The 13,582-nt window shown below is 43.6% G+C and overlaps 1 pseudogene; it reads right to left on the reverse strand.

The window, feature by feature from the left end:
* Positions 1-7,689: 7,689 nt before the first annotated feature.
* Positions 7,690-9,756, reverse strand: LOC114019193 (annotated as a pseudogene).
* Positions 9,757-13,582: the final 3,826 nt, after the last annotated feature.

The raw sequence follows: 13,582 nt of genomic DNA on the forward strand, positions 1-13,582 counted from the left end.
TATTGTTTTTAAAATCCTAAATAATAGATTCTGGTTTTAAATTATGTAACACAAAAACTTAGTTTTCACACAGCCTTTAGTTTGTTGGCTATTTCAGAGGTCTGGTGTACTTTGCACCTCACTGTCTCGCCTCAAATATTCAACGAAGGACTCCATAGATTTAGGTTTTGCAGCTACTGAATTGCCTTTGTCTGAGTAGGTAATAAAAGGCATATGTGTAAGTTAGCTAAGAAGTAGACAAGGGCAGATCAGGCTCTAGCGTGCCATGCTACAACAGTGGAATGTTATTTTTAATACTAATCTTTAGCCTAATTTTGGACTGTAGCCCCTGTTAAGAGTTCACCCTGCTTTAATCTACCAAGTGAGACCGTGCTGGTAAAAGTTTTCTTGAAGATCTGTTTTCATTATTTGTAACTGAAAACGAAAGTTTAGTTTCTCGGGTGCTGTATACAAATCCTCTGCTTTCTGCTCACGCAGCTCTGCAAAAGACTCTTGAGCAATGCTTCTTGCTGAAAAGATTCGCTGGATATTGGTGGCATCTGACCAGTACAGGTTTTGATGCCACTAAGTCTAGACTACTGTTCCCAGTGCCAATGCTCTAAGATTGTACGAGTTATTGTGTGTAGTCCACTAACTGTGAACAAATCACGCTGACTTTCAAGTCAGAGCTGCATGAGAAAACTAAGCTAAAAATAACTACATTAAATAGCAAAACAGAAGGCTTTTAAATCTCACAAAGTGTACATAGATTTAATTTTATTTATTCTGATTTCTCAGGTGCCCATTCCGAGTTCTAAGACCCTCTCAAAATTGGAAACACATGATTAGAAAAGTTAAAATTTAACAGTAGAGTACTTTGATTTATCAAACGTTTAATTACAAACAGACTCCAACAACAAAAACTCTCCAACCATATCAACGCTACTGTAAGACTCCACCTGAAATCTCCAGCCCTTCCACCTGTAAAACTTGAACCACCTTAAGGCCGCAGTTCATCAAAGCGCAGAAGCACGTGCTTCAGTCCTATTTATTATTATTACAGATGCTGGTAAGAAGGTCTAAATGGAAAGAAAAGGGCCACTCTCTTTTAGCCAGATGAAACTGACAAAATAACACTTTCGCTACAGGGTTCAGAGTAGCAGCCGTGTTAGTCTGTATTCGCAAAAAGGAAAGGAGTACTTGTGGCACCTTAGAGACTAACCAATTTATTTGAGCATGAGCTTTCATGAGCTACAGCTCACTTCATCGGATGCATTCAGTGGAAAATACAGTGAGGAGATTTATATACACACAGAACATGAAAAAATGGGTGTTTATCATGCACACTGTAAGGCGAGTGATCACTTAAGATGAGCTACAGTTGTCATTGGATCCTCCAGAAGTAGGCCTAGGGCTCACGACTCTTTAAAATTGTGAACCTGCGTCATACATGGCAGACTTGGCCTGGATGCCGAGAACACTCTAGTCAATGCATCTGATTGCACAACATTACAGGGGGCTCATCTGGATTAAGCCGTAGCCAGTTCAACTACATCCATTCTCCAGCTTCCAAGAGAAACTGAGCAAGGGTTATTCATTTTGCTGTATCTGCTGGGTTAGGTGTGATGCAAATTCAGAGCTGGAAATTAGCAGCATACACTTCCCACATGCTTCCTCACTAACTCCGCTGGGGGCTTCATATCCACACTGTACAAAAGGCGTGGGCAAATCAATGCTTGCACTACCCCATGTAGGAGAGCCCTGGGGGCAGAAGAGTAATTGCCTTCCTCCCCCCACACCCCGCTTTATGATCATCCAGAAAGGAATGAGCAGAGTGCCATAAAAGTAACTCCATCCACCCCGGCAAGTCACCGCCACAAACTCTCAAGGACTATTATTATATATTTGTATAACATTAGGCTTAGAGGCCCCAGTCAGGACTGGAGTCCCATTACCCTGGAAGCTGTACAAAAATATAGCAGAAGACAGTTCCTGTTCTGAAGTGTCCGACCATCTAAAAATGACAAAGGGAAGGGAGCAGAGACAGTTGGCACACGTCTTATTATCACAGGGGCTTGGTGTTGATGTTTTAAACTGCCCACACTAAATTTCCTCCCTTCACAATTCACCACCCTCCACTTCCTCCCCAGCAATTCCCAGCCTCTGTTCCAGTGTCCATGAGGCCTTCCCTGCTGACATTCAACCTGTCTCCACGCAAAGGAGCTGTTCACTCATAAGCTAAATCCATGAAACAGGCAGGTAGATGATGGCACCGTCAGCTAGTTTTGTGCATGTGTCCCAGGAGGAGTGAACTGGAACACTGAGCTCTTACAGTACATACAGCAGAACAGAGCCTCCGCTCACTGTGGAAGCTGAGCTCTGGTTTTCAAAGGGTTTCATATGCTATTTTTAGCACTTCCTACAGCAATTGGTGCTGCATGGCTGCCTCTGAATTATATGGCGTTTTAATTGGAGGAACTCATGTGCAAGCAAGGCGAGGGGAGAGGAACTCCCCCAGAAACCCTGAGGACGTACTTGTCAAGTCTTTGGGTGACAGGCTTGCTCCATGTGAACTCTGTCTCCAAGCACTTTTGTGCCAGCACTAAATGGAATTAAAAGAATTTCAGGTCTTAACACCTGCGGTATTTCTTTTCTTTGCCATTCTAATTGTATCGTTACACCCCCTACTGGCAGGGGCTGACTACTGCCTTTTAACCTCTCTGGTTGCTCTTCCCAATGACACAGAATATTTAAGCTTCAGAGGGGTAGCCTTGTTAGTCTGGATCTGTAACAGCGGCAAAGAGCCTTAGAGACTAACAGTGCGCCAATACGTCTGTTAGTCTATAAGGTGCCACAGGACTCTGCCACTTTTACAGAATATTTAGACCCTCTGACAACTGAGCTTTCATCCTATACATTATTTGTAAAGTGCCTGAATTTAAATCAAAGTTTCGATTTGTGTGTCTTGTCCCAGAACCGAGTAGCACTGAATTCCTCATCTGTAGGCTACATAATAAGCCGTTAGATTCCAGAAATGAAGCAGAAACGTAGGTACAGCTTAAGATGGCCAGGCATGGGAAGAGTAAAGACAGAAATAACTTGTATCATCTCTCACTGTACTGATGCACCCACTTTTTGACAGACCTTTACAAATTCTAGTTGTCTTTGCATAGGCACCTAGGAGTCAGGAGACCTACATTCGATTCCCAATGCTTGTGCTGACTTGCTGTGCAAGCTTGGCCAAGTCACTCAAGTCAGAAACATTCAAATTTGTTACTGACCATGAGGCATCTGAATTAATGTATAAACAAGGCAGTGGAAGCTGTGGGACTCAGACCACTGAAAACCAGCCCATCTTTACTTGGGTGCCTAAATATGGATTTAGATGCCTCAGTTTAGGTAACCAAGTTTGAACATTTTGGCCTTAACCTTTCCGAGGAATCTCACTTTCCTTATCTATAATGTAGGGAAAATAACAAACTGACTTTTTCAAAACCCTTTTTATGGAGGGGAAAAGTGCTAAGTATTATTCTTAAGGGGCGTTATTTTTACAATTTCACGCTGGTGTTATCTATGCAGCACAGTGTATGTGTTGTATAAACAAGTGGTTTGTTTTCTCATTCAAATGCCCTGATCATTACAAACGGATGCTTGATAGACAATACTCTGGACTACAGGTACAGCGTCAGAATCTAAAGGATAGGACTAAAGGAAAAATAACGCTATTCATTTAGCTATGAATGTAGCATTTATAGTTTTAAAAAGTCATTCTCCCCTGTACTCTATTACCCATCCTCATTACAGCATGGATCAAACAGTGCATGGCATTTTGTTTAAATGTGCCGAGGCTGTATTGTTATTGGAATGAGAAGTAGTTAAGAGAATAATCATTTTGTTCCCATTCATCTTTATAGCTGCTATTTGGTAATGAACCACTTTTGCCCAGAGTTCGGTGCTGCTGTGCGTAAGTGCAGGTGTTAAACTGTGATTTACCTGCTGGAGACTCATGGGGCTCAATGTTGCTGACTTTCTAGAGACGTTTGCAAACTGTGGGTTTTGAATGTGTGCTGCAGGAGATCAGAAGAGAATATGGGTTGGCTGGGGTGCTCCATGTGATGCTGCTTGTTTTCTAATCTGTACAGTGAATAAATACGCTTATTAGATCCTATTTTTGTTTGCAGGCAAGCATGAGAGTTGTGGGTTCCTGGGACACCCCACAAAGGGCCTGATACAAAGTCCATTGAGGTTAATCAGAAAACTTCCCTTGACTTCACTTCAAGGGGCTTTGGATCAGGTCAAGGGTGTGCAATATTTGTAATATATTTGGTCCTTATCAGTCTGATTGTGGCTCTCGGGCTGCTCTGGGCACAGGTCTCCTACATGTTTACACAATGTGTTCTTGTCCTTGGTCAACCCGCCATCCCACCTGCGACCTTCTAATGCAGGGAGATTTCTCAGCTTTTTTTTGTACCATGACACCACTTTGTTCACACACAAATGCTTCTTCGTAGATGCCTCATAAATCCTGTCTCCCACTTCTTCCGTTCCTGTGGCGTTGCACTGAAGGAGGGGCTGTAGGAACTGGCACAATGGTGTTTGGGTGGTTCTGGCCTCTGAGGACACCTGGGGGCAAGTGACTGGGCAAATCTGCTTCAGTGGACAAACTGGAGGCGGGAAGTTGGACCCAGCTCTTGAAACCCCATGGATGCTAGCAATCCAGTTAGGGAGCTGCTCTAACCAGCAGAATCCTTTGCTACCAAAGAGCCTGCAATTGTCAGATCAGCAAAATAAAAGGAAAACAAAAGTAAGAAACCCCAAATCTATAGTCCAAAATCATACAGCTGGGAGTGGGAACCTGCAGGCTGAGACTCCTTGAAAGAGCATCCAATCACGGCTGCTTAGCTGACCTAACGTGCCACAGCACTAAAGCTAGAGGGCGCATGCCATCCAAAACACGTGAAGCCAGCCACGGACATGAGTTGCCCAAACCCTGAAGATCTCAGCCTGACACATGCAGAGCCTTTGTTTTTACACAGTTCCCAGGACTGTCTTCCCACCAGCACAGGTAGCTCAGCCTTTGGTCTCCCAGAAGCAGCTGCATCCATGTCACCTCTCTGCAATGGGTGACAAATAGAATCATTTTTATCATTGGCCTGGACTGATGGGGTGGCAGAAAGTCTTGAACTAAGCACAGATTGGCAGGACCTGTTGAGCACAAACGGTCACTTAGCTCTGATCAAGGCACAGGGGAAAAAACACTCTGAAGTAACAGGGGAGTGGGAGACAGAGATCCTGAGCAATCCCACCTCTGCTTCTTCAGCATGTAGAAGGAGGAGGAGGAGCTCAGCCCTGAGTGGGAGTTTTGCCCTTCTGCACAGTGATGCAGGCTACTAGGAGAGAGTACTGGCTGGGGTGGGAGGGGCAATAAGGAGGGGGATGTCCTGGGCAATAATAAGGCTGGGGAGAGTCTTTGCCTTTGCTTTCAGTAGAGGAGGGTGAACTGCCCTCCCAGGGGCTTCCCCTGCAGCTCTCCTGCATTCGGCTGCTAAAATGGCTCAGAATGTGACTATTAAAGCACATGGGTGACTGTCAGCTGGGCAGATACGCGCATTCTTGTGATCTTTGTATCTCTTGATCTAAAAATATGGTAAAAAATGTTTTTGAGCATCAATTTCAAAATATAACTACTGAGAGCCCTGGATTTTTCCTGATACCAGGGGAATTGTTCCTCTCTATAATTTAGTTCCTGATACATGGGAACTATGTCGTTGGAGCAGATCCGACAGAAACGGACACATAGAAGGAAAAAGGCAGGTGTTCAGCCTTTTGAAAGTTAGTGTTTTTATCTATAGCATTTGACAGGTACCAAAGATATTTATAAATCATTTTGCTTGACAGTCAACTCTCCTTAGGATCCAGAGTAACACAATCTGAAATGGGGGAAAAAATCCAACTTTTGGGATATTATAATAGTTTCATCTGAGAACATCTGCCAACCTCAGTAAAAAAGTGACGACATAGCACAAATCCTGACTGTATGGCTGTGATAAATGAAGGGGGGGGGGGGGCTCTCCTCCCCGGGGAGAACAATAGAGAGGCCCAGCCTCCTTATGCTGCTGCTCCTTGAAAACTCCTGTAGGGTGCAGCGCTTGCCCTTCCAGCTGTCCAGCCACTCTGTTCCTTGCAAGGGAGCAGCAGGGATCCGGGAGGGTCTCAGTCTCGTTCTCCTTCACCTAATAAGGTACAGTGTGTCGGGGGGCTTGAAGAAGGTGTACGTGGAGGGTGTACAATGCAATAACTGCCTCTAATGTTCCAAGAGGGGTAGGGCCAGCAGTACCGTTGTTTAACCCCCGTGTTGTAGTGGTTAAAAAAAAGAAAAGAAACGGGCAAACTTACCTGAACTAACCTCTATGTTCCCCACATGAGAAGTGGGTCAATTCTGTTAACCTTCAACTACCTCACTATGTAAGCCACTGACTAATTTGCAGTTTGAGCAAGATGCTTGCATTGTTGGTGCGACTTACCAGCTGCAAGACTGGCAGCTAACTGAGGAACAGATGCATTTCCTTAATATGCAAGACCTGGGAAAAACCAAAATAAAGATTCTTGTGCCCTCAAGAAGTGTAAGGGCAACCATATGTTCAAAAGCCAAAAAACTGGGACACTTTTAGAGGATCACAAAATACTGATATAAAAAACAAGCGCACACATTTGAAGAGAGGACTGACAACAGCAACCCGTGCACAATAACCAACTGCAGACAGGTAAAATGGGACATGACTGCCTAGGAAGGAGTACTGCAGAAAAGCATCTGGGGGCTGCAGTGGATCACAAACTAAAGAGAAGTCAACAATGTGATACTGTTGCAAAATAAAAATAAATAAATAAAAAAGCAATCATCATTCTGGGATATATTAGCAGGAGTGTGGGAAGCAAGATACGAGACGTAACACTTCCACGCCACTCAGCAGTGATAAGCAAGGCTGCGGGTTGGTCACGGAAGTCACGGATTCCGTTACCTCTACAGGAGCCTGCAGGCACCACCCCGCAGCTCCCATCGGCCGCGGTTCCCATCGGCCGCGGTTCCCGGCCAATGAGAGCTGTGAAGCCAGCGCTCTGGGAGGAGGCAACGTGCAGAGCTGCCTGGCTATGCCTCTGCTTAGCAGCTGAGGGCCACCCTCCCTCAGCACCCCTGGGCAGCCCCCCCCGCCCAGTTTTATTCACTGGACTTTTTAGTAAAAGTCATGGACAGGTCACGGGCTGTGAAATTTTGTTTACTGCCCGTGACTTTTACTAAAAATACCCATGAATAAATGTAGCCTTAATGATAAGGCCTCAGCTGGAGCACTGTATCCAGGTCTGGGTGTGCCCGGTTGGAGCCCCCTGTCCAGGATGCCACCTGATGTACTGGGGTTTAACCGAGCCTCTCCTGCTCCACCCACCTGGATTCCCTGAATTAGGCTCTGTGGCTTCTTGCAGTGTGCATGCACGCACACACACACGCACACACAGACTGAAATCAGCTGTGTGTGTGTAAAGGCTTAGCCAGCACTCCCCTTTTGAGAGATTAAACCCCAAAGTATATTGTTTTGCACTGCATAGAAAAATCTGCACAGCGCAAACTCATAAAAGGGTCAACATCTTCATGGCAAAGAGAGATATGCATGACTTGTTGCCCCCCCTGTTAGAAATTACATAAAGTAGGTTGAATAATAAACAAAACAAATTTTATTAACTACAAAAGGCAGATTTTAAATGGTTAAAGATCGTAATCTGCTTTGGTCTGTTTGCTAAGCAAATAAAACGAAACATGCAAAGAAAGAAAGCAACACTCAGACAAAAGAGACCCATATCTTCAGACAGGGCGAATCCCAGGATAGCATATGAAAACAGCTGCTGCTTCAGAGCGGGATTTCCGGCCTAACCAATGATTAGATACTAAAGACAGTTCCGATACCAGCACCAGAACCAGCCACTCCTACTGTGGCACCAATAAATTTGGCAGCAGTGTCAATGTCCCCCCTGACAGCCCTCGTCTGGAACTCTCTTAAGTGCTACTTGGGAGACAGCATTCTGGGCTCTATTAAGTGTTGAGCTGTCCCCTCCAGTCCTGATCTCCGGCCTAGACAACACTGATGCAGAAATTGGCCTGTACAAGACTTGATCCTGCATGGATCGGGGCTGGGAAGGAGGCGAGCTTCACGCAGGTGAACATGGCAGAGGGCTGCGGGCTGACGCTGTGTCCCTGGAGCCTCCTCGGTGCTGGAATCCACCTCTTAGCTGCAGTGGCAGAGGTCAAGAGGAAGGCAGCTGCACTGGCCTGCAGTTTGAGACTTCAGGCATTGTTACTCTCAAGCCAGACGCCCTTCCGGCTCCAGCTCAACCCTCCTCCCCTCAGTTCAGTTCTTGCTTCGAGTTGTTTTTCAGGGTCTCTTTGGGTGGGGAGGCAGAGGAGAACCACGATGATGTCACAACCCTGCCTTATATAGCTCTTGTGTATGGCGGGAACCCTTTGTCTTCCAGTGGAAAAACACTGGCCTTCCAAGGGGTGGGTCGAGTACCAGGTGACTCAAACCCTTGTCTCTGCAGGGCTGTGGAAGCCATTACCCATAGGCTGTCTGGAGTGTCCACAGGAAGACTAAGGCCTTTCACATCCCTTGTCTTTGCTAATGGGCCATCAGCCCTGTCTGGCTTTTTTACTGGTGTATCTGAAGGACTAGTTGTGGGTGACACCCAAAGTAGCACATTTGGGCTTGTCTACATTGGCACTTTACAGCGCTGCAACTTTCTCGCTCAGGGGTGTGAAAAAACACCCCCCCCCCAAGCGCTGCAAAGTGCCAGCGTAGACAGCGCTCCCAGCGCTGGGAGCTATTTCCCTCTTGGGGGTGGGGTTTTTTATAGTGCTGGGAGAGCTCTCTCCCAGTGCTGGTGCTGCAACTACACAGCCACGTTACCATTGCTAGTGAAGACATGCCCTTTGAAATACAGACACATGCTCTATATTCCTAACTTCAGATGTAGAAATGATACACGCATACATTCAGTAAATCATATCTTACATGAGCCATCTTGCAGAAAGTACATCTCAGTTATGTCACATCCATATCATAAGCATATTTTCATAAAGAATATGGAGGGTAACATTACGCTGGGTACCACACTATGGGAAAGGTTGGAGTAAATCCAGAGAAAGGACAACAAAAATGATTAAAGGTCTAGAATACGTGACATACAGGGAAAGACTGCAAAAATGGTGTTTGTTTAGTTTGGAGAAGAGAAGCCTGAAGAGGGGACATGATAACAGTCTTCACGTATGAAAAATGTTATTATAAAGAGAAGAGTGATAAATTGCTCTCCTTATCCACTAAGGACAGGACAAGAAGTAATGGGCTTAAATTGCTGCAGTGAAAATTTAAGTTAGACACTGGGAAAAACTTCCTAACTGTAAGGCTAGCGAAGCACTGGAACAAATTAACTAGGGAAATTTGTGGAATCTCCATCACTGGAGGTTTCTGAGAACAGGTTAGACAAACACCTGTCAGGGATGGTCTAGGTAACCCTTAGTCCTGCCCTAGTGCAGGTGACTGGACTCCATGACCTATGATTCTAAAGGCCTATTTCTCTGAGGGGAGGACTCTTTTTAGTCTTCAATGTCAGAAGCACAGGTTTCAGGGTAGCAACCGTGTTAGTCTGTATCCGCAAAACGAACAGGAGGACTTGTGGCATCTCAGAGACTAACACATTTATTAGAGCATAAGCTTCTGTGAGCTACAGCCCACTTCACCGGCTGCATAGAATGGAACATATAGTAAGATTATATACACATACACACATACAGATAAGTTGGAAGTTGCCATACAAACTGTGAGAGGCTAATTAGTTAAGATGAGCTATTATCAGCAGGAGAAAAAAAACTTTAGTAGTGATAATCAAGATGGCCCATTTAGACAGTTGACAAGAAGGTGTGAGGATACTTAAGGAAATAGATTCAATATGTGTAATGACGCAGCCACTCCCAGTCTCTATTTGAACCCAAGTTAATGGTATCTAGTTTGCATATTAATTCAAGCTCAGCAGTTTCTCCTTGGAGTCTGTTTTTGAAGCTTTTCTGTTGCAAAATTGCCACCCTTGAATCTTTTACTGAGTGGCCAGACAGGTTGAAGTGTTCTCCTTCTGGTTTTTGAATGTTATGATTCCTGATGTCAGATTTGTGTCCATTTATTCTTTTGCATAGAGACTGTCTAAATGGCCCACCTTGATCATCACTACAAAAGGTTTTCTCCCCCCCACCCCCCGGCTCTCCTGCTGGTAATAGCTCATCTTAAGTGATCACTCTCCTTACAGCGTGTATGATAACACCCATTTTTTCATGTTCTGTGCGTATATATATATCTCCTCACTGTATTTTCCACTGAATGCATCCGATGAAGTGAGCTGTAGCTCACGAAAGCTTATGCTCAAATAAACTGTTAGTCTCTAAGGTGCCACAAGTACTCCTTTTCATTTTGCGAATACAGACTAACATGGCCGCTACTCTGAAACCTTTCAGCAAAATGACACTTTTGATAGTGCCTACCCTCGGCTTTGGTCTTCACTCCAAAACCTATTCATCACACTCACCTCTCGTTCCCCTGGTCTGCTCCTGGGAAATCCAGAGCAGGTTCTACTCCCTCTAAGCAGATGTCTTCGACATTTTGTGGTTATAACACGAGTTTGTTTATTCCCCAAAAATGTGGATGCCAAAGGTCATTTTCAGCATCCTGAAAGCAGTTTCCAGGACATTATATGAAAAACTAGACAGTCACTTTAAATAATTGTTGCTCTCAAATATCTCCCAATGGCTGGCCAGTCAACTTGGCTGTGATATACCGGTAAGTGCAAAGGCATAAAGCAGAAATCTTAAAGATGGGCCTTGAACAACAGAGTGGTAAAAAACCTTGAAGCTAAACTCAGATTGCCCCAAACAATGACAAATCTGCCAATGAAAACATTGTTCAGAGGAGGATAAGAACTACCTTCTTAAAGCTATCGTAGTTCCATTTCCACAATGAGCTCCTTAATGGCACAAGAGCCTCTGCCACATCCTGAGGCTCAACCAGCACTCACACCTGGAACCTACATGTATAACAGAATGGTAGAACATGTGTGGGTGGTGGCAAATTAGGACAAGCATCTGGATAGACAGGTATTGCTATTAAAACAGAAATAGTCATATCTTCTAAGTAGCAAATATTTATACTCTGGTAACATGCAATGGACCCATTGTGCTGGGCACTGCACAAACAGAAGAGAGAATCCCTGCCTGACTTTATAACAAGATGCAGTATTTTCCAATTCTTAGAATGACATGGTGCAATAAATTTAACCTAGTAAAATAAAGCAAACCTTTAATTAGCAACCACAATATAGAACATACACACAATCTAGACATAGTTCAAATTCAAGCTATTGTATATTTTGCTCTAACATGTTGGCACTGTTTAAAAATAAAAAGAATGACTGTACTTTCTCTAATTTCTCTTTTCTTCCCCCGTTTCCCTCCTTCTGCTGTGTATCTCTGGGCATATTTTCATCCTTTTCTGCCTTGTTTCCTGTTTGTAACACTTTTTGTATTTCAGCTTTACTTACTTTCTCAGATCTCTTTTTTCATCTTTCCTTGCTCTTCAAGAAAGCTCTTTTCCCAGTCTGCTTCCCTCTTCAGTTTAATACTTTTCCCATCAGGTTTCTCTCCAGCTTTCTAATCTCTACTCCTTTCATTCACTCTTCCCTCCCTTCACACTTGCAGATTCTTTCATCCCTGGACCCTTCACTCCCCCTTTTCCTCACCAAAATCCTGTTTCTCCTCATCCTTCTGCCCCACTAAATATTTCAGGTTCCTGAAAATCAGGCCACCTTTGTAGGCACCTGAGTGAGGATTTAGGTGCTGAACTTTCACAAAAAGAAAAGGAGTACTTGTGGCACCTTAGAGACTAATCAATTTATTTGAGCATAAGCTTTCGTGAGCTACAGCTCACTTCACTGGATGCATGAGCTTACGCTCAAATAAACTGGTTAGTCTCTAAGGTGCCACAAGTACTCCTTTTCTTTTTGCAAATACAGACTAACACGGCTGTTACTCTGAAATCTGTGCTGAACTTTGGCATCCACATTTGTAAGACTCCACATTGAAGACTCAATGGAGCTCAATCTGCTTACCTTACCAAAGAGAAATTTGATGGGGTGACAACCACACTCTGTCAGTACTGACAGGAGAAGAGAAATGTGATAAGTGGTCTCCTCAATCTAGCAGACAAAGGTTTAACCAGAGCTAATGGCTGAAAGCTGAAGCTAGAAAATTCACATAGCATAAGGCATTTTTTTAACAGAGAGGTTAGCTAACCATTGGAACAATTTACCACAGTGGTGGATTTTCCATCACTGGCAATTTTTAAATCAAGATTGGATATTTCTGATATATATTGTCTAGTTCAAACAGGATTTAATTTTGGGAAGTCCTATTGCCTGTGTTATCCAGGTAGTCAGATTAGATAACCACAATGCTCCCTGTCATCCCTGGGGTTCTGGCCTTGTAATCTATGGAAATTTGAGCCTAAACTTTTTAACAACTGTCTATGGGAGAAAGGGACAGAAAGGTAAAAGTTCTGTACACACACACACACACACCCTGCAACTTCCTCTTCTCACCCCACCAAAACTTACCAGTTAAGAATGGATTTTAGTAAATAAAATGTGCCAAATTTATTCCCCAAGAGGCCCAAGAACAGGCCTTTATTACAGTGGTGTTGATAATGCAGTGATCAGATACAGACTATAAATTATTTACTATATAAAACAATGTAAGACATTTGAACTGTTTACTTTTCTTATTTAAAGCAAATCCCACATCTCAGGAGTCTGGGCATGATTTTCTGCTTGCTGCCTGGATGACATCATAAAGGCTGCAATTGGTTGCTTAGGTCTGAAATTCAGGAGAGAGGAAACCTAGGGGTAAGGAAGGTCCTGACACCAACGAACCTGTTATGTTCCTCTCCATGCACCTTCCATTTAGCTTTTGCCCTGCTAGAAGTTATTTTGAAATCACTGTGTGTAAGGTTTATTTCCCCCCTCAATGAGTTCTCACACTACTTCTGATGTTAAACAATGGATTGCTTAATCGCTGCACAACTGCAGCTTCTGGCCTTGGGTGTGGTGCAGGTTTTGTACAGATAAATATAACTCCTATGACATATTCAAAAGCTATTTACAACAGTCCTTCAATCTAAGTAATTTCAATGCAGAGATTTAAAAAAAAAATTTTTTTTATAGCGAAAACTCCAAAAAAATGTATTTAAACTAACCACTGGAGAAATAACAATTTCTTCAAATGAGAACGTTTTCTTCCAAATATAGTGTTTGGCAGCCCTTCACAGACAATGTTTTTTTGTCTCCCCTCTCCCCAATTTTAAAACAATCTTCAAAGGAAAAAAGTGTGACACACTGATATGAGAAAAACAGGAAACCGATGAAAATATATCACTTCTTAGACAGAAGGCTTTACATTTTAACTAACTTGTATCACAGACAAAATGCCATAGTACAACCAAAAATGAAAATAAGTAACAGG

Source organism: Chelonia mydas, chromosome 2 (genome assembly GCF_015237465.2).
Source record: "Chelonia mydas isolate rCheMyd1 chromosome 2, rCheMyd1.pri.v2, whole genome shotgun sequence".
Classification (NCBI taxonomy): Eukaryota; Metazoa; Chordata; order Testudines; family Cheloniidae; genus Chelonia; species Chelonia mydas.